The sequence below is a fragment of the Candoia aspera genome, chromosome 3, assembly GCF_035149785.1.
Source record: "Candoia aspera isolate rCanAsp1 chromosome 3, rCanAsp1.hap2, whole genome shotgun sequence".
Classification (NCBI taxonomy): Eukaryota; Metazoa; Chordata; class Lepidosauria; order Squamata; family Boidae; genus Candoia; species Candoia aspera.
In genome coordinates this window covers 118,685,906-118,707,827 of record NC_086155.1, presented here as the reverse complement: position 1 = coordinate 118,707,827, position 21,922 = coordinate 118,685,906, and positions in this window count along the sequence as shown.

The window sequence follows — 21,922 nt, the reverse complement described above, 5'->3', positions numbered from 1 at the left end:
AGTCATTAGGCGAATCCCACATGATAGTTAGGTGTGATGTCACGTGATTGCCATTTGAGACCTCCTTCCGGCTTCCCCACTGACTTTGCTTTTCAGAAGCTGGCTGAAGGTCACAAATGGCAATATTGTGCCTGTGGGAAGTTGCGACTGTTGTAACTGCGAGCTGGTTGCCAAGCGCCCAAATCACAATAATGTGACCACGGGGATGCTGCAAGGGCTGCAGCTTTGAGAACCGGCCATAAGTCTCCTCATTCAGCGCCATCATAACTTTGAACGGTTACTGAAGGAATGGTCGTTAACCAAGGAGTACCTGTATTAAATCTATCCATATAGACAATCTATTGCTCCATCTTCTCAGTTTTAATACAGTATGTTATTTTGGCCACACCCATTTCCATCATCAGCCATACCCACCTCTAGCAGGCAGCTCACTGCCACATGCAACCCTAAAGAATGAACTGGTTGTCTATTCCCAGTATCAAAACAGACAGTCGTAAAAGAAGATAATGAAGAAGACTGATTGTTACCAGACAGGCAGCATTATTCACTAACTTAAAAGAATGTTTGTTTCCATCACATTTAGGCCTAGCTGACTCATACAAATTATAAAACAATGGCCTGTACGTGCGTTTAAATTATTACCCATACTATGACATGTCATAAGTTTAGTTCATATATTCAGTTGCCAGTCACCAAATAAATAATGATCCAGTATAGATAATGCAAGCAGAAGGCATACACAAGTAAAACAACATTTGGCAAGAAACATGAAGTTGGCGTAAAAAAAGGATAACGAGCCCACATGGTAAGTATATAATAGCTTTTCATCAGAGTAAAAGCTGGCAGTCATCCAAATAATCCAATTTATATCACACACAATGCCAAGTTCTACCGGTATGAGCAATAGAAGATTTTGCCAAGCACCCTGTTGTGAGCAGATCTAAAAATATGAGATCTTCATTACCTTATGGCAACCAATCAAGCAAATTGGCACAAGGTTTCGGTCATCTGTTCTGCATATGGTTTGAATCCAGATTTAAAAAGGAGGAGTATTGCTTCACACACTTTATAATATGATAGCCTTTCCAACCAAATCAGTCCCCAAAGTAGGGCTGTAACATAATCCTGAATATATTGTATTGTTAACAAGAAAATAAATTACACAGTTGTAATTAGGTGCTTTTGTACGGTGTCAGAGCCATCTGATTTATCAAGAATAAAAACCCTACACTGTATATAATATAAAATTTAAAAAATGAAAATGAAAAATAAAACCTGGAAATTTATGTCATGGACATAAAACTCAAGAATATTTGACTAGATTGATTGAATGACAAATTTCTTGCCATTTGTCAGAATAGGTTTAATTCAAATGCTGACAAATAACAATCCAGTGCTACAAATCAAATGTAGATTTAACTTTTTGATGTTGTGTGGTATTTTTTAAGCAGTTTGTTCATTGTTTCATTCTATACTGGTCTTTGACTGAAATAAACTTTGACTTGACTATAGTATTTTTTTCTTTTATTATTCATGTCTGAAGTATCAATAATTCTTGATGCCTTGACAAATTCCAAATACTGGACTATAGCCACACACAAACACACACACACACACACACCAAAAAAAAAAAACCCCTACCACATGTATTTCTGACTAAAAAAGATGATCCCAAAGCCATGTTGACAATCTGTTTAAAATGGGGCATCAGTATTTGGGTTGCAAAAACCTGGATGACCACTAAATGGTAGTGAAGAGATACAAATCAAATTCTTTATTACAGGACAGTGATCGAGACTAAATAAAACTTACTAAATAAAACCTACAGAGTAGAGCTACAAAATAGAACATACAAAATAAACTAGATAAAAAAATATACAATCATGCTTGCGCTACTTTGCTATCAGCAATATATCAGTTTTACAAGTTGCAAAAAAAAAAAAAAACTTTTTGCAACCGCAAGAGTTACCTTGGGGTCCTTATCTGCTAGGAAAAATTGCACGTAAAATTCTTTAGTCCACCCAAGAAATGGAGTTAGAAGAGGGATTAATAGTTATTTGTGTATGCCATGATAAAAATTACAATATAACAGAATATGAGTTTGTATGTTAGTATTACCAACTTTACAAGGGCACAGCCTTTGCATATATGGAATTTTATGAAATTTTCCCTCCAGCTCTTGTTGTTGTTGTTTATTCGCTCAGTCACTTCCGACTCTTTGTGACTTCATGGACCAGCCCACGCCAGAGCTTCCTGTCGGTCGTCAACACCCCCAGCTCCCCCAGGGACAAGTCCGTTACCTCTAGAATATCATCCATCCATCTTGCCCTTGTCAGCTCCTCTTCCTTTTGCCTTCCACTCTCCCTAGCATCAGCATGTTCTCCAGGGTGTCCTGTCTTCTCATTGTGTGGCCAAAGTATTTCAGTTTGGCCTTTAATATCATTCCCTCAAGTGAGCAGTCTGGCTTTATTTCCTGGAGGATGGACTGGTTGGATCTTCTTGCAGTCCAAGGCACTCTCAGAATTTTCCTCCAACACCACAGTTCAAAAGCATCAATCTTCCTTCTCTCAGCCTTCCTTATGGTCCAGCTGTCGCAGCCATATGTTACTACTGGGAAAACCATGCTTTAACAATGAAGAACTTTGTTGTCAGTGTGATGTCTCTGCTCTTAACTATTTTATCGAGATTTGTCATTGCTCTTCTCCCAAGGATTAAACGTCTTCTGATTTCCTGACTGCAGTCAGCATCTGCAGTAATCTTTGCACCTAGAAATACGAAGTCTTTCACTGCTTCTACATTTTCTCCCTCTATTTGCCAGTTATCAATCAGGCTGGTTGCCATAATCTTGGTTTTTTTGAGGTTTAGCTGCAAGCCAGCTTTTGCACTTTCTTCTTTCACCTTCATCATAAGGCTCCTCAGTTCCTCTTCGCTTTCAGCCATCAAAGTGGTATCATCTGCATATCTGAGATTGTTCATGTTTCTTCCAGTGATTTTAACTCCAGCCTTGGATTCCTCAAGCCCAGCATGTCGCATGATGTGTTCTGCATACAAGCTGAATAGGTAGGGTGAGAGTATACAGCCCTGCCGTACTCCTTTCCCAATCTTAAACCAGTCCATTGTTCTGTGGTCTGTTCTTACTGTTGCTACTTGGTTGTTATAGAGATTCTTCAGGAGGCATGCAAGATGACTTGGTATCCCCATACCACTAAGAACTTGCCACAATTTCTTATGGTCCACACAGTCAAAGGCTTTAGAATAGTCAATAAAACAGAAATAGATGTTTTTCTGAAACTCCCTGGCTTTTTCCATTATCCATCGGATATTGGGAATTTGGTCCCTAGTTCCTCTGCCTTTTCTAAACCCAGCTTGTACATCTGGCAATTCTCGCTCCATGAATTGCTGAAGTCTACCTTGCAGGATCTTGAGCATTACCTTACTGGCATGTGAAATGAGTGCCACTGTTCGATAGTTGGAACATTCTTTAGTGTTTCCCTGTTTTGGTATGGGGATATAAGTTGATTTTTTCCAATCTGATGGCCATTCTTGTGTTTTCCAAATTTGTTGGCATGTAGCATGCATTACCTTGACAGCATCATCTTGCAAGATTTTGAACAGTTCAGCTGGGATGCTGTCGTCTCCTGCTGCCTTGTTATTAGCAATGCTTCTTAAGGCCCATTCAACCTCACTCTTCAGGATGTCTGGCTCTAGCTCACTGTCCACACCATCAAAGCTATCCCCGATATTATTATCCTTCCTATACAGGTCTTCCGTATATTCTTGCCACCTTTTCTTGATCTCTTCTTCTTCTGTTAGGTCCTTGCCATCTTTGTTTTTGATCATACCCACTTTTGCCTGGAATTTACCTCCGATGTTTCTAATTTTCTGGAAGAGGTCTCTTGTCCTTCCTATTCTATTGTCTTCCACGCATTGCTTGTTTAAAAATAATTCCTTATCTCTTCTGCGCATTGCTTGTTTAAAAATAATTCCTTATCTCTTCTGGCTAACCTCTAGAATTTTGCATTTAATTGGGCATATCTCCCCCTATCACTGTTGCCTTTTGCTTTCCTACTTTCTTGGGCTACTTCTAATGTCTCAGCAGACAGCCATTTTGCCTTCTTGGTTGTCTCTTTCTTTGGGATGTATTTTGTTGCCACCTCCTGAACAATGTTGCAGACTTCTGTCCATAGTTCTTCTGGGACCCTATCTACTAAGTCCAGTCCTTAAATCAATTCTTCACTTCCACTGAGTATTCCTTAGGAATATTAGTGAGTTCATATCTAGCTGATCTGTGGGTCTTCCCTAATCTCTTTAGTCTGATCCTACATTGTGCAAGAAGAAGTTCATGGTCTGAACTACAGTCAGCTCCAGGCCTAGTTTTTACCGACTGTACAGATGTCCGCCACCTTTAGCTGCAAAGGATGTAGTCAATCTGATTTTGGTGTTGTCCATCTGGTGAAGTCCATGTATAAAGCCATATCTTAGGTTGTTGGAAGAGAGTGTTTGTTATGCAGAGTGAGTTGTCTTGGCAAAAGACAAATTGTGCAATAAGAAGTTCGTGATCTGAACTACAGTCAGCACCAGGTTGTAAGGATTGCCTATTCTAATGTACATCAGACGCATAAGCAGTTTTTCAAAGATATCTGATTTATTGAAGAATAGTATGCAGGATCGCAAAGAAAGCTGAGAATGATGAAAGTGCGGCAAATTCAAACTAAAACCCTCGGTGCAAATGAAATCCCTCCCCCCTTAGAATCTTCTCAAGTCCACAACCACAGGTGCTCCTAACGGTTTCTGATGGTCTGCGGGAAAAGTCCTCGAACAGAGAAAATAACCCAAACACATTCCATTGTCCTGATTTCACATACACAGCTTGGTACAAGATCTCACAGCAGCTCCCTCCCAAACAGAAACGCACATCAGGGCCATTGCATGTGAAACGTTACAATGTATGAACTACATTGAAACAGTGAACATGACACAAGTCTTGTTTTTACTGACTGTATAGATGTCCACCACCTTTGGCTGCAAAGGATGTAGTCAATCTGATTTCGGTGTTGTCCATCTGGCGAAGTCCATCTATAAAGCCGTCTCTTAGGTTGTTGGAAGAGAGTGTTTGTTATGCAGAGTGAGTTGTCTTGGCAAAATTCTATCAGCCTATGTCCTGCTTCGTTTTGTTCTCCCAGGCCATGCTTACCTGTAATTCCAGGTGTCATTTGACTGCCCACCTTAGCATTCCAGTCTCCTGTGATGAAAATAACATCTCTTTTAGGCGTGTTGTCCAGTAGGTGCTGCAGATCCTCATAGAACTGCTCTACTTCAGCTTCTTCAGCATCTGTGGTTGGGGCATATATTTGGATCACTGTGATGTTAGATAGCTTGCCCTGAATTCGAATTGAGATCATTCTATCCTTTTTTGGATTGTATCCAAGCACTGCTTTAGCCACTTTACTATTAATTATGAAGGCTACTCCATTTCTTCTGTGGTCCTCTTGTCCACAGTAGTAGATCTGGTGGTCATTTGATGTGAAGTGGCCCATTCCAGTCCATTTCAGTTCACTGACGCCCAAAATGTCTATCTTTAATCTTGACATCTCACCAATAACCACATCCAATTTGCCCTGGCTCATAGATCTTACATTCCAGGTTCCAATGGTGTGTTGATCCTTAGAACATCAGATTTGCCATTCACCACCAGCACCGTCGGGCGCTAGCCGTCCTTTTGGCTTTGAGCTAGCTGCGTCATCACGTCTGGGGCTAGTTGAACTCATCCTCTGTTCCTCCCCAGTAGCATTTTGACCATCTTCCAACCTGGGAGTCTCATCTTCCGATGGTATACCGACATATCTCTGGTTGTACTGATCCATTTAGTTTTCATGGCAAGAATACTGGGGTGGGTTGCCATTACCTTCCCCAGGGATCGCATTTAGTCTGACCTCTCTGTCGTGACCTTCCCGTCTTGGGTGCCCCTTCACGGTTTAACTCATGCCATCATTGAGGTGCTCAAGCTCCAGCACCACGACAAGGTAACGATCCTTTGCTGAAGCCTTCCAGCTCTACTGAAACTATAATACTGAAGCAGAGTAATGTAACTGCTCACTGAAATTTACTGTTTGTAAGTTGGTCTAGGTACAAAGCCGCTTTGAACTGTACCCTAGGTGAGACTTTACTATTTATTTATTTAGTATCCCACCTTTAGTATTTTTATAAATAACTCAAGGCAGTGAACATACCTAATACTCCTTCCTCCTCCTATTTTCCCCACAACAGCAACCCTGTAAGGTAAGTTGGGCTGAAAGCGAGTGACTGGCCTAAGGTCACCCAGCCGGCTTTCATGCCTATATACCTACTATATTCTGACTGTAATTCTTTGCTATATTCTGACTGTAATTCTATATCAAGGAATCTTTGTTTAAGCACCATCATTGACTGATCTTGTTCCATGATATCTCCCTTGAAAAATCCATTATATAAAACCTCTGTCTGTCTGTCTGTCTGTCTGTCTGTCTGTCTGTCATCTATCCATCCTCCTCCATGCAGGCAGGTTCTGACCAATCAACCAGACATTGTGGTAGTAGACAAGCACCAGAAGACAGCGGTGGTGATAGACGTAGCAGTGCTAGATGACAGCAACATCAGGAAGAAGGAGTATGAGAAGCTAGAGAAGTACCAGGGCCTGAATTAGAGAGGATGTGGAAAGTGAATGCCAAAGTGGTCTCAGTGGTGGGAGGAGCACTTGGGGATGTGACCCCCAAGCTGAGAGAGTGGCTCCAACAGATCTCAGGAACAGCATCAGAGCTCTCTGTCCAGAAGAGTACAGATCTTAGGAACAGCTAAGATACTGCACAGAACCCTCGAACTCCCAGGCCTCTGGTAGAGGACCCGAGGTTGAGGAAGACACATACTACCCATGGGGGTGAGAAGGGAATATTTATTTATTTATTTATTTAATATATATATTTTGTAAGTCCTGCTTCCAGCTTCAGGGCAGCATTTGGCACACATTCTACTACTTGGAATAGCTTTCATAGGAATTTTGACTGTACCCTTTCCAAGTTTGGGTAATTATATGAGTCATGTATATGAGATGAGCGGCCTATAACAGTACTAAATAAATAAAATAAATTCCTGGGTTTCATTGTATAACAACTGGGATAATGTCTTGGTGTTGAAAAGCTTCAGGGCAGCTGGTATATATTGGGCAACTCTGTAGAAGGAAGGAAGGAAGGAAGGAAGGAAGGAAGGAAGGAAGGAAGGGTTTGCTGCTGCTTTCAGTAAGAAATACAAGAAAGTCTAACCCTTTGCTGACATCTAGTAGTATTAAGCACAGATGTAGTAGCTCTAGTTAATATCAGACTAAAATATCTCAATAGTAAGACCAGTCCAAACATGTGAAAAATTTGGGTACATTCATCCACTGCATTTCATTTCTTCTCCATTCCCCTCACCTTCTATTGGGGCTGAATATATAGTGCAATAAAAACCCTATGTGTTGTTAATTAATATCAACATGATCCACCTTTTTCATCTTCTTGTAAAGAGAAGTCACTGGCTTAGTAGCCTCAGTTAATGCTTCCAAAATGCTTACCATGGGTTTCAGAGGCAAAACTTGTTAAGGTTTCCCTACGAACAGATTAAGCTACTATTATACCTAATCATTTGGCCGGGTGAAAAGGTTGCAAGTGATTGTCTCCTCTCACGTGCTTCATGTAAAATAGCCTGGGGGGAGGACCTGCCCGGACTTGTCTTCTCACTTCCTCTTTTTCTCTCTGCCGGCATGTAGCAAGCCAGGTAGCTCTCAATGAGAGCTAAGTCCTTTAAATGTTTTGCTTTTGTTTTTGCTTTCTGTAAATAAATTATTTTTTATAGAAATGCTTGGTGTGTGACTTTTTTGACCTCTCCTGGGCTAAAGGCTTTCCCAGCATCTGCAACAGGTTATGTGCCCAGTAAACAACGCAGTAAAACCCAGAGAGAAAAGAGAGGTCAGCTCCACACCTCATGCACAATTTAAAGGCAGGTAGCAAAGACCTGTGAAGATTTTCTTTGGAGCCACCTGGAGATTTTCCAGCAACTGCCGGTCTGCAGGACTTAGAAGCTAGCTGAGGTGACTTGCAAAAGAAGGAAGAAGCCATGGTTACCTCCCAGCCCTCAGCGATGCCTCTGGAGCGCCTATCAGAGACCAACTATTTGAATTGGGCCCTGAAGATGGAGATGTATCTTCGCAGAGAGAATCTTTGGCTGCCAATTGGTGAGCAAACCCCCCAAAATCCCAATGCTGAATGGCTGAGACAGGATGAGCGGGCTAGAGCCACCATTATCTTGGGAGTTGAGGACAATCAGCTAGTCCACGTGCGAGGCATGCAGTCTGCAAAGCAACTTTGGGACGCTTTGAGAGACTTATATGTAAAGGCAACAGCAGGGAGTAAAGTTACTCTGACGAAAAAGCTGTACAGAGCCTACCTTGCAGAAGGAGAAAGCCTTCCTGAGCACCTGCATTATATTCAGCAGCTGTTTGTTGAGTTGCAGGAGAGAGGAATGGAATTTACACCTCTCACAAAATCCTATATCCTCCTGTCCTCACTAAATGAAACATGGGACACGCTGATTTGTACCCTGGAGGCTATGCCTGAAGCAGACCTCACCCCATCGTATGTTACACAGCGCTTACTCGCTGAATGGGAGAAGAGAGAGGAAAGATCCCCCCCCATCTCTTCTGGAAAGCTGCAAGACCAGAAAATGAGGGAAAAGAAGGGAAAGGAACCTGAGGCCACAGCGCTAGCAAGCCAGCGATGCTTCACTTGTGGTTCAGCTGGACATTTGCAAAGAGACTGTGCCATGAGACCCAAGAGTAGAAAGACAGAGCAGAAGAACACAAGGGCAACACAGAAGAAGGCTCTTCAGACAACCCAAATTGCACAGGTTGCTGAGAAGGGTAATTCTGATGTATGGGTGTTAGATTCTGGGGCCAGTTGTCATTTATGTAATTGTAAAAGCTCTTTTGTGTCACTGTCTAAAACTGAAAGACAAAGTGTATCTTTGGCTGATGGGTCTGTGACCAAAATTATGGGACAAGGTGACTTGTATTTATCCTGCTTAGGAGAAACTGTAAAAGGTGTGTTGTATGTGCCAAATTTACAATCAAACCTTTTATCTGTGGCACAATTGGCTGCAACAGGGTATATCATAACATTTAAGAAAAATGGTTGTGAGATACGTAAAAATGGGAAATTGTGTGCTACTGGTATGTTAAAAGACTCCTTGTACATTGTGCAAAATGCAAGGAAGCCAAGCTGCAAGGCTGCAGTTGGCAACACACCATATCATGACCAATGTGTACACCTGATGCACAGGAGACTTGGTCATGCTAATTACAAGTATATAGCACAAATGCCACAGCTGTGTGCTGACCTAAAGATAAAACCCTGTGATAAATACTTAGATTGTGTAGTTTGCAAAGAATGCAAAACACTAAAAGCTCCTGTGAGTAAGCACAGTGACAGAGTTACAACTAGACCTTTGGAAATTGTACACTCTGATATTATTGGTCCTTTTGCTCCAAGTCTTGGACAAGCAAGGTATGCAATGACCATCATTGATGATTTCTCAAGATACACATTTATCTACATCTTAAAACATAAAGATGAGGCATTTGAGAAATTTAAAAGTTTTGTGACATGGGCAAATGGAAAATTCCCTAGGCCTGTATCTGCACTCCAATGTGATAGAGGAGGAGAATACCTTTCTCACAAATTCAGAAGGTTCCTAGTGGAAAAAGGGATAGAACAAATTCTTTCTAACCCGTACACCCCTCAGCAAAATGGTGTTGCTGAAAGAAAGGGCAGAACCTTGCAAAATGCGATGGAATGCATGTTAAAAGATTCACGATTATGTTTTAAGTTCTGGGGAGAAGCTTTATCGACTGCTTGTTATGTTCAGAACAGGTTGTATAACTCTATGATTCAGGACACTCCATTCCATTTGTTTTATGGTGTGAAACCAAAGGTAAGCCATCTTAGAGTGTTTGGTAGCACTGCATGGGTTCACATTCCAAAACAGCAGAGAAGGAAAGGAGGCCCCACAACAAAGAAAGCCATCTTTGTTGGCTATGAGCAAAGCCAGAGGAGCTACAGGTTCATAATGGGAGAGAAATTAATAATTAGCAAAAGCGCTTCTTTTGCTGAACAAAACTGGGGGAGATTAAATTCTAGCTCTCCAGTTGAACTGACCACCACAAGAGAACAGCAAGGACTTGCTGATGGTGATCTTTTGCCTGATGAGGACATTAAACCAGAAAAGCAAATTGAAGATCTGTCTGATGAGATAGATGCTTCTCAGGAAAGTGATAGGAGTCAAAATTTAAGCCCTGTATTACCTCGCAGATCTCAGAGGAGTAATAAAGGTGTTCCTCCATCACGTTTTCAGTCTGAAACAGTAAAGGCTTTTCACATATTTACAGAACCTGAGTCTTTAGAACAAGTGAATGCTTTACCACCTGAGATTGCACAAAATTGGCATTCTGCCATGCAACAGGAATTAGCATCCTTGAAAGAAAATAAAACATGGAAACTGATAAATCTACCTCCCAATGAACGCTGTCTGGGTTGTAGGTGGGTTTTCAAACTGAAAAGGGATGCTGATGGCAAAATCCAAAAATATAAAGCAAGGTTGGTTGCAAAAGGGTTCACTCAAAGGAAAGATTTAGACTTTGACAAGACTTTTGCACCAGTTACTAAAGGTGAATCAATTAGATTACTGTTAAAAGTTGCTGCACTCAAGGGAATGTCAGTTAACCACTATGACATTCAAACTGCATTTCTCTATGGTGATTTAGACCACAGATTATACATGCAGCAACCCCCTGGCTATGAAAAAGGGGAGAATCTAGTCTGTGAACTGCAGAAGTCAATCTATGGGTTAAAACAAGCTGCTAGATCCTGGAACCAAAAAGTAGATGAAAAACTGCAGAATTTTGGTTTTGAAAAAGGAAAAGCAGATCCCTGTGTATATATGAAGAAGGACAAACAAGGCTGTATGTATCTGTGCATTTATGTTGATGATTTGCTGCTATTCACATCAACAGAAAAACAAAGGCTTGATTTTGAAGCCTGCATGAAAAGCCATTTCACATTAAGAAGCCTTGGAATTATAATAACCTAGGTTTGGAAAAACACAGGAAGAAAAATGGTAACTTTCTGTTAAACCAAAGGGGAGATAAAGTAATGTGAATGGAAAGACATATAAAGGTGTCAGAAAAGATTGGTTTGCATCTTAATCTGTAGTGTAAAAAGGGGAGTGTTAAGGTTTCCCTACGAACAGATTAAGCTACTTTTATACCTAATCATTTGGCCGGGTGAAAAGGTTGCAAGTGATTGTCTCCTCTCACGTGCTTCATGTAAAATAGCCTGGGGGGAGGACCTGCCCGGACTTGTCTTCTCACTTCCTCTTTTTCTCTCTGCCGGCATGTAGCAAGCCAGGTAGCTCTCAATGAGAGCTAAGTCCTTTAAATGTTTTGCTTTTGTTTTTGCTTTCTGTAAATAAATTATTTTTTATAGAAATGCTTGGTGTGTGACTTTTTTGACCTCTCCTGGGCTAAAGGCTTTCCCAGCATCTGCAACAAAACTGGCATCAGAATCCAAAAGTCCACATAATAAATGCTTGAGAGCCAGTTTAGTATACTAGTACAGTGGTACAGTGGTTGCACCAGGCTAGACACCAGGAGACCGTGAGTTCTAGTCCTGCCTTAGGCACAAAGCCAGCTGGGTGTCCTTGGGCCACTCACTCTCTCTCAGCCCTGGGAAAGAGGCAAGGGCAATCACTTTGGAAATCTTGCTAAGAAAGCTGTAGAAACTAGTCCAGGCAGTTGTCAGGAGTGAACACTGACACAAAGGCGCACACACACGCACAAATGTTAATAAACTCCCAAGAAGTATTCTGAGGTAAATCAAACTCAATTTTATATTTTCCAACAGTTTCAAAACTTCTTTAAGAGATTTAACCTGATCCAGAGTGAAAAATAGGAAAAGCCCACTTAAAGCCATATAAGACTTACAAACTATTCTTAAGCAAGATTGTCTTATAATGTGGTTCATGATACCAACTGTAAATATGATCCAATATTTTCCATATACATACATATGTACACACACACACCTACCTATATTCCTTGCGGTACAGAGTTCAGCTATTTAAACCAATACCCCAATTAACAAGGTCATGCCATAAAACTCAAGCTGAGCTTAGAGGAGCTGAATTCTTCTCCTTCTCCTTCTCCTTCTCCTTCTTGCACGCAAAAAGATTTTATTTCTATTTTGGATATTGCCATCAAGATTTTCTTTTTTTAAAAAAAATAGTAATTTATTTCTCTAAAACATCTAACCAACAGAATAAATGCTACATAAGAAAGGTGGAAAAAGACATAGAGGTTGAAGAATAAATATCAGTAAAGGATTTACAAGTATCATAAAATTTGCAATTCATTATTTCAATAATTAATTAAATGTACAGAACTAGGATCATTATATCATCTTAAGAAATAACTAAAAATCTCTATAAAATTCTAAATATTATTATAAATATCACCACTATTTGTCATTGTTCCAAAAATAAGAAGAGCTGAATCCTGAAATTCATCATTCTATCCTACAATTAAGGCTGTTGGCAAACTTGAAAGTATTTTAAAAAATTAAATCCATCTTTCCCAATAAGCAAATTATACTGGTCTTTGACCAAAATAAACTTTGAATGAAATGGAATAAAGAAACTGTAATTTTGCCGTGAAAATTTTGTAGACTTATTCCATCAAGAAAAATTGCTTAATAGCTTAAGCTATTTGTTTAAAATAGTTTGAAGATATAAAAAATATAAATCAACCTCAGATTAGTCACAATTATCTTCCCTTAGATGCTCTAGACCCTCTATTTAGCTTTTGTTTCATTTGTACCGAAGCAGAAGGGAAATTTGAACTTATCATTTCCTAGAAGTGCGAGAAAAAAAATAAAAATCAGAGTACCACATGAAACCCCCATAAGCATATCAAAATTGTTACAGAGATCCAAAGGCATCAAATCTGATTAATTATTCCTCTCTTTGGAGTAACCAAACAGATACCAAAAATCTCATATTAAATAAATTTCTGGCAAGGAAAATTGGAGTAAGGAGATTAATTTGCTTTGAAACTGGCTATAAAGAAGAATCTTAAAAGGGCTCAGAAGGATGAGCTTCAGGATGTTCAAAGAAGTGTTGTTTTGCTTTGGAGAAAATCCAGACTGAAAATTAGCACTATCCTTTTACCTGGGCATTTACAACAAACTATCACATACTATACTGTATAAAACCTGTCCCAGAGAGTTCAAGGAGTGAGGAACTTTGCAGTTGAAGCAGTATCAGTGTTGGCCCCTGTAGGATCTTTACTGTTTGTTACTGTAAATTTATTTACTACTGTAAATAAAATCTTCCTACAGCAAAAGAATCCCAGCTTTTTTGAGCCTAAGGTTTATTGCTCTGTTCTAGACTGAGGGTCCTATAGAGTAGTTAGTGATACCAAGTATTGCAGTTTTATATAGTCACTATCCTCTTCATAGTGGGACGCGGTGGCGCTGCGGGTTAAACCGCTGAGCTGCCGATCGGAAGGTCGGCGGTTCGAAACCGCGCGGCGGGGTGAGCTCCCGTTGCTAGTCCCAGCTCCTGCCCACCTAGCAGTTCGAAAACATGCAAATGTGAGTAGATCAATAGGTACCGCTTCGGCGGGAAGGTAACGGCGTTCCGAGTCGTCATGCTGGCCACATGACCCGGAAGTGTCTATGACAACGCCGGCTCCAAGGCTTAGAAACGGAGATGAGCACCGCCCCCTAGAGTCGGATTCGACTGGACTTTACGTCAAGGGAAACCTTTACCTTTTATCCTCTTCATATGAAAGGCAAAGTGGTGGAATTCAGGCTAGGAGAAGGCTCTCTCTCTCTCTCTCTCTCTCTCTCTCTCTCTCTCTCTCTCTCCCTCTCCCTCTCCCTCTCCCTCTCCCTCTCCCCCCCAGCACCCCCGTGTTCTTGGGTTGCATGTCTTGGACGAGTGAGGATTGTAGGTCTTCTGTTTAGAAGACTTGAGAGAACTGGAAGATATGCAGATGCTATGATCCCTAAACCTACACAGCTCACAATACTGCAGGCAATGCTTCTCCTTGTGACACTCTGTTTGCTGTTGTTTATTTGTTTAGTCGCTTCCGACTCTTCGTGACTTCATGGACCAGCCCATGCCAGAGCTTCCTGTCGGTCGTCAACACCCCCAGCTCCCCCAGGGACGAGTCCATCACCTCTAGAATATCATCCATCCACCTTGCCCTTGGTCGGCCCCTCTTCCTTTTGCCCTCCACTCTCCCTAGCATCAGCACCTTCTCCAGGGTGTCCTGTCTTCTCATTATGTGGCCAAAGTATTTCAGTTTGGCCTTTAATATCATTCCCTCAAGTGAGCAGTCTGGCTTTATTTCCTGGAGGATGGACTGGTTGGATCTTCTTGCAGTCCAAGGCACTCTCAGAATTTTCCTCCAACACCACAGTTCAAAAGCATCAATCTTCCTTCGCTCAGCCTTCCTTATGGTCCAGCTCTCGCAGCCATATGTTACTACGGGGAACACCATTGCTTTAACTATGCGGGCCTTTGTTGTCAGTGTGATGTCTCTGCTCTTAACTATTTTATCGAGATTTGTCATTGCTCTTCTCCCAAGGATTAAACGTCTTCTGATTTCCTGACTGCAGTCAGCATCTGCAGTAATCTTTGCACCTAGGAATACAAAGTCTTTCACTGCTTCTACATTTTCTCCCTCTATTTGCCAGTTATCAATCAAGCTAGTTGCCATAACCTTGGTTTTTTTGAGGTTTAGCTGCAAACCAGCTTTTGCACTTTCTTCTTTCACCTTCATCATAAGGCTCCTCAGTTCCTCTTCACTTTCAGCCATCAAAGTGGTATCATCTGCATATCTGAGATTGTTAATGTTTCTTCCAGTGATTTTAACTCCAGCCTTGGATTTCTCAAGCCCAGCATGTCGCATGATGTGTTCTGCGTACAAGTTGAATAGGTAGGGTGAGAGTATACAGCCCTGCCGTACTCCTTTCCCAATCTTAAACCAGTCCGTTGTTCCGTGGTCTGTTCTTACTGTTGCTACTTGGTCGTTATACAGATTCTTCAGGAGGCAGACAAGATGACTTGGTATCCCCATACCACTAAGAACTTGCCACAATTTCTTATGGTCCACACAGTCAAAGGCTTTAGAATAGTCAATAAAACAGAAATAGATGTTTTCCTGAAAGTCCCTGGCTTTTTCCATTATCCAGCGGATATTGGCAATTTGGTCTCTAGTTCCTCTGCCTTTTCTAAAGCCAGCTTGTACATCTGGCAATTCTCGCTCCATGAACTGCTGAAGTCTACCTTGCAGGATCTTGAGCATTACCTTACTGGCATGTGAAATGAGTGCCACTGTTCGATAGTTTGAACATTCTTTAGTGTTTCCCTTTTTTGGTATGGGGATATAAGTTGATTTTTTCCAGTCTGATGGCCATTCTTGTGTTTTCCAAATTTGCTGGCATATAGCATGCATTACCTTGACAGCATCATCTTGCAAGATTTTGAACAGTTCAGCTGGGATGCCATCGTCTCCTGCTGCCTTGTTATTAGCAATGCTTCTTAAGGCCCACTCAACCTCACTCTTCAGGATGTCTGGCTCTAGCTCACTGACCACACCGTCAAAGCTATCCCCGATATTGTTATCCTTCCTATACAGGTCTTCTGTATATTCTTGCCACCTTTTCTTGATCTCTTCTTCTTCTGTTAGGTCCTTGCCATCTTTGTTTTTGATCATACCCATTTTGGCCTGGAATTTACCTCCAATGTTTCTAATTTTCTGGAAGAGGTCTCTTGTCCTTCCTATTCTATTGTCTTCTTCCACTTCCGTGCATTGCTTGTTTAAAAATAATTCCTTATCTCTTCTGGCTAACCTCTGGAATTTTGCATTTAATTGGGCATATCTCCCCCTGTTGCCTTTTGCTTTCCTTCTTTCTTGGGCTACTTCTAGTGTCTCGGCAGACAGCCATTTTGCCTTCTTGGTTTTCTCTTTCTTTGAGATGTATTTTGTTGCCGCCTCCTGAACAATGCTGCCAACTTCTGTCCAGAGATCTTCTGGGACCCTATCTACTAAGTCCAGTCCCTTAAATCTATTCTTCATCTCCACTACATATTCCTTAGGAATATTAGTGAGCTCATATCTAGCTGATCTGTGGGTCTTCCCTAATCTCTTGAGTCTGATCCTAAATTGTGCAAGAAGAAGTTCGTGATCTGAACTACAGTCAGCTCCAGGCTTTGTTTTTACCGACTGTACAGATGTCTGCCACCTTTGGCTGCAAAGGATGTAATCAATCTGATTTCGGTGTTGTCCATCTGGTGAAGTCCATGTATAAAGCCGTCTCTTCGGTTGTTGGAAGAGAGTGTTTGTTATGCAGAGTGAATTGTCTTGGCAAAATTCTATCAGCCTATGTCCTGCTTCGTTTTGTTCTCCCAGGCCATGCTTACCTGTAATTCCAGGTGTCATTTGACTGCCCACCTTAGCATTCCAGTCTCCCGTGATGAAAATAACATCTCTTTTAGGCGTGTTGTCCAGTAGGTGCTGCAGATCCTCATAGAACTGCTCTACTTCAGCTTCTTCAGCATTTGTGGTTGGGGCGTATATTTGGATCACTGTGATGTTAGATGGCTTGCCCTGAATTCGAATTGAGATCATTCTGTCGTTTATTGGGTTGTATCCAAGCACTGCTTTAGCCACTTTACTATTAATTATGAGGGCTACTCCATTTCTTCTGTGGTCCTCTTGTCCACAGTAGTAGATCTGGTGCTCATTTGATGTGAAGTGGCCCATTCCAGTCCATTTCAGTTCACTGACGCCCAGAATGTCTATCTTTAATCTTGACATCTCACCAATAACCACATCCAATTTGCCCTGGCTCATAGATCTTACATTCCAGGTTCCAATGGTGTGTCGATCCTTAGAACATCGGATTCGCCATTCACCACCAGCACCGTCGGCCGCTAGCCGTCCTTTTGGCTTTGAGCTAGCTGCGTCATCACGTCTGGGGCTAGTTGAGCTCATCCTCTGTTCCTCCCCAGTAGCATTTTGACCATCTTCCGACCTGGGGGTCTCATCTTCCGATGGTATACCGACATATCTCTGGTTGTACTGATCCATTTAGTTTTCACGGCAAGAATACTGGGGTGGGTTGCCATTACCTTCCCCAGGGATCGCATTTAGTCTGACCTCTCTGTCATGACCTTCCCGTCTTGGGTGGCCCTTCACGGTTTAGCTCATGGCATCATTGAGGTGCTCAAGCTCCAGCACCACGACAAGGTAATGATCCTTTGCTGAAGTGTGACACTCTATGGAAGCAAAAGTTGGCCTTTGAAGAAGCAGGACAGAATGGGTATTGACGCTTTTGTACTCTGGATATAATATCTAAAGACCTAGCTTTTTCTTGATATTGCTGGGAATGCTGGAAGAAAAAAGACAAAGAGGATGACCAGCAGCAGGGGGGATGAACTCAATTACAGAAGCACCATTGGAAAACCTGGGCCAGATTGGGCCAGATCTTCCTGAAGAAGGTCTATATATGTGATCACTAAGTGGCAGCACTGACTGGATGGCATAGGATTAATCGGTTTTGCAAAATTGCTGTAGAAAGGGGGATTCCAGATTGCTTATGTGTTCGGTAGTTTCATTTCCAGTTAGGTAAATGGGATCCCAAGTATTTGGTAAGGTAAATACTTTAAAAAAAAAAAAAAACATATGGAGAAGAAAACCCACAAACCCAATTAAGCCAGAACATCCTTAGTAGTTTGAGAAAAAAAAAACTGGGGAGATTGGGTATATGGAGTAAGGTTGTAGAAATCTTTTAAAAGAAAGGCTTTGGGATATGTAGAGATGGCTGCTAAGCACTTCTTTTAACTATTAAAGCCAGCACATCTTTCTGCAGTGATTTCTGATTGAAAAACAGATGTTTCATACATGCTTGTCTGCATTTCAAAGTACTTCTTTTGAAAGATTTGCACAGTCCTAGCAGTGAGCATGATTAAAGGTTTTTCTTTTCAAAAACACAACAATTATGCAATAATTTGTTGCCAATCCCACTATATTTCCATATGTTCTCTTCTTACAGATCTTTATGGCAACCTTTTTTGTACTTTGGCCAATGCCCATCATGAATACAAGCCTCAATACTGTACATGAATGTTCTCTTGGTAGGAAGAAACAAATGACCAACTTATTTCCAGTTGTGATACAGTAGCTTAATTAATCCATGTCTTATTTAATACTCTTCCTTTGTTCAGTAGTCCATAACTTGGCAAGGAAGTGGATGAGCTGTGATGGGTACTTATTATGCAAATGATTCTTTACTATGCACGCGTGTTTTACCACTACCCCCTTCTGCCCAGCCACATTTATCTGCTTCATACACCTGCTGCCTACAAAAGACTGTGTTTATTCTAATGGCAGGAGCCTGCCATCAGCTCAAGCAATTCCCTTCTTCCATTCCTATCTAATGTAATTTGCATGCTTGGATTCCATTGGTTAGGATTCAGACCAAACCTGGATTTAAAAAAAATAAGAAAAACAATGATCATTCCCCTCACTTCTCAATGCACAGGCACTATCTAGTGCCTCTCCTTTCACATCCCAAGGATCCGTAGGCATCCCTTCTGCTGAAGGCTTAACCAGTTCTCATTCATTCATGTGAATGTTTCTGAAATAATCACACATTGTTTCCCCCCATTTATCCTGGCCTCTGTATCCCTTGTGTCTTCATTGCGTTTGTAATCCCATTAGAGTAAGGGCTTGTCAAACCAGTTCTTTGTCACGCGTCATGTACATAGATGGTGCTTCCTTGCTACACCAACAAAAATATGCTGCAAGGAGAGGATGTCACTCAATCATTGAATTCATGTGCTCCTGATGGCAGAGTCTCTATCATATACTGCCAAGTGGTACTGCTCTGGAAACTTAGGTTTCCAGAGTTTTTGCTCCAGCTGAACCTTGAAATACCAGGGCTGATGTGCAGAACTAGAATCCTCTGGCCTAAGCAGATGGTCCCAGCTCCCGTCCCCACCCCCACACAGATCAAATAATGTGAGATGGGCTTTTAGTAATTTGTGTTGCCAGCTGTGGTCCATAGCAATTCTTTCCTCTCTCCCAAACATCCTTGTCATTCAACTCTGAGTAGCCCACCAAAGAGAGAAGGAGACCTCCAAAAGTATGTACACTCAGAGAGTTGTCTGCTCAAGCTGTATTCAGATTAAGTATTTAGGATAGTTTTATCTCTTGAAATTCTATGTGACAACTGGAAATCTGAGGGAAGACCTTTAACCATAAGGCTATAAATGCAAGATGTTGCCAACTGTAAGGTTGCATCATATGCAGTTTAGGGGAAATTAAAATCAATAAGGATCAGAATGACAGCACCCTAGACTGACTGCCCCATACATTACTTTTTGAAAGAATAAATGGACTCTATTAAATGATTTCAGTAAGAATCTTGAAACTTCATCAAGTGTAAATTTCAGAATGTATAGGTGTATACATGCTTACTAAGATTTCTGATGGGCAAAACAAGATTTCCTGTAAGGTAGAAAGATATCTGCTGGATATAGTAATATTAAGAGCTCAGGCCTTTAATGGAAGGGTAATAGATTTGGTGGAAGCCTTGCTTAGCTAGCAGAATGGAAGAGAGTCCATTACCCCCCCCAAAATATACATACCACTGTTCGTGTGTGTGTGTGTGTTTGTATCCAGACCTTTAATTTTTTTCCTGATTACATGGTATGGCCCAGGGCAGCCCAAACAAGGAACCTCCCAATTCTCCTGCTGCTTTCCAGAACTTTGGGTTAGTTATGGGCTTCCTTCTTTCTAGTCCATTGTTCCGTCTTAAGCCAACCATGTTTTAGATCTTGAGGATTACCAACTGCAACTAGCACGTTGCAGTTGGTAATCATATTACTCCGTTATGTGCTTTTGACAGCTAGACAACTAAACGGTGCAGTTCCTATACCTTTGTCCTGTGTGTTTGCATGACATAGTTGTCATGAAAATTCCAGAGTGGTTGTCCTAAGGAAGGACAAGCAAAAGAGGGAGAGGCTGAGAAGGGGGGACAAAGTGTTGCCAAGTTATACATTGCCACCACTGCTCTTTGATCATGACTTACCTCTGTAAATGGTAATGGTAAAAAATGGTAAAAAATAATATTCTAAGGTTTACTTAAGAGCAGCTTTAGTAGCAATTAAATCACTTTACATTGGGATTTGACACCTATTATACTATATAGGAAAATGTAAGAAAAACACATAGAGGTTGTTGTGGTCTCAATTGCTTTCTATGCATACATAACCACAATTTTTTTTTGCCCATTTGCATTATTTATTAATGACCCAGGCTGCCACTTCGTTGAAATGATTCCTTCTCTCTGTATGGGAAGGTTTTTTTTTTTTTTTTGCATTTGGATACATATAGTTAAGCTTTCAAAAGTCAATTAAGGAAGAGGGAGGGGGAGAGAGACTGAAAAGCTTAATCTTGGAGTTTTCCTATGTATTTTTAAAAGTAGTTACTTAAAACCTATAACTTGAAATCAGCAGTCACATGCTGCCTTCTGAAGTTCACTCAATCAAAGGGGCCCAGCTCTGAGTAATCAAAGATCTCAAATAAGTGGAGCTCCTAACACTGGTCGCAAGAGGATTAAAAATCCAGTAGTCAGGAATGCAAGTCTTCGATCCAGCATGCACCAGCGCATAATGAGAAATCCCTAAAGCCCTAGATCACAGCCAGGCCTGGGCCTGCTGCCAAGCTAAGTGGAAGCCCTCTTTAATTCCTTAGGAGATCTTATCTTGCCAGATGAAAATAGATACTGGCCTCTGTGTGTCGGATGATTAGAAGAATGGAAGAGGATTAGGCAAGATGCAAGGGGAAAAGCTCTGAGTGGCTCATTTACATGGTATTACTGCTGACAGAGAGGTGTTAACAGAACTCAGTAACCTGGAGGCAAAACTGTATCTGAATTAAAGCTGTATTTATTTACTCAGGTTATAAAGGGATTAAGCCCTGTTTATTTTACCACATCCAGCACAGTTTCATCTGTCAGGCACTTTGATCCTTCCTCAATTGTTCTGTGGCATGCACTGCTCAGCTCTTGGGGGACATGTTTATCTGGGTTTAAAACAGAAGCTTTTAAATGTTGGAAACAGGAAACAGACATGCTAATGGCAAGCTGAATATCCACCACCACTGTCTTTCCCCCTTCTTTACTAAAATGGAGATATTATTTAAGGGATAAGGCTTTTTCCCTGTTTCCATGCCAAGGGGAAGCTTTCTGCCGTTTTAAAAGGCAAGTTATAAAACTTGACCCAGCAAGGAATTCAACAGGAATTTTCCATTCCTTTCTATGGATATTTCTACCTAACTTACCCCTGACACCATATTTTCTGGATGCTTTCTGTCAAAAACAGTGATTCAATTTTTGTGCGATCTTTCCTAACCACTGCTGTAACATTGGATGTTCGGATGGGTGAGGCTCAGCCTACATGAAGCATATTTAAGCACTATATTTTGCACTGGAAGTATATCTTTCCTTCATTGGCATTCCTAGAGCTTAGGATGATATTACAGAATGCAGCCCATGTACAAATAATTCAGCCACCTGCTGAAGCTACCTTCAGAAATTTAGTTCCAGCCAATAACTGGATAAGAGGTTCCGTGAGAAGCTCATATATATCATCTTGAATTGCCCATGGACAGAAGGAAGAATATAAATGTAGCCAATACCATTTAGCCATAGAGCAACTCCAGGCTGGGCTGAAAGATAGGGTCTGAACAAAAGCATGATTAAATGGTATGTATAGTCCCATGGAT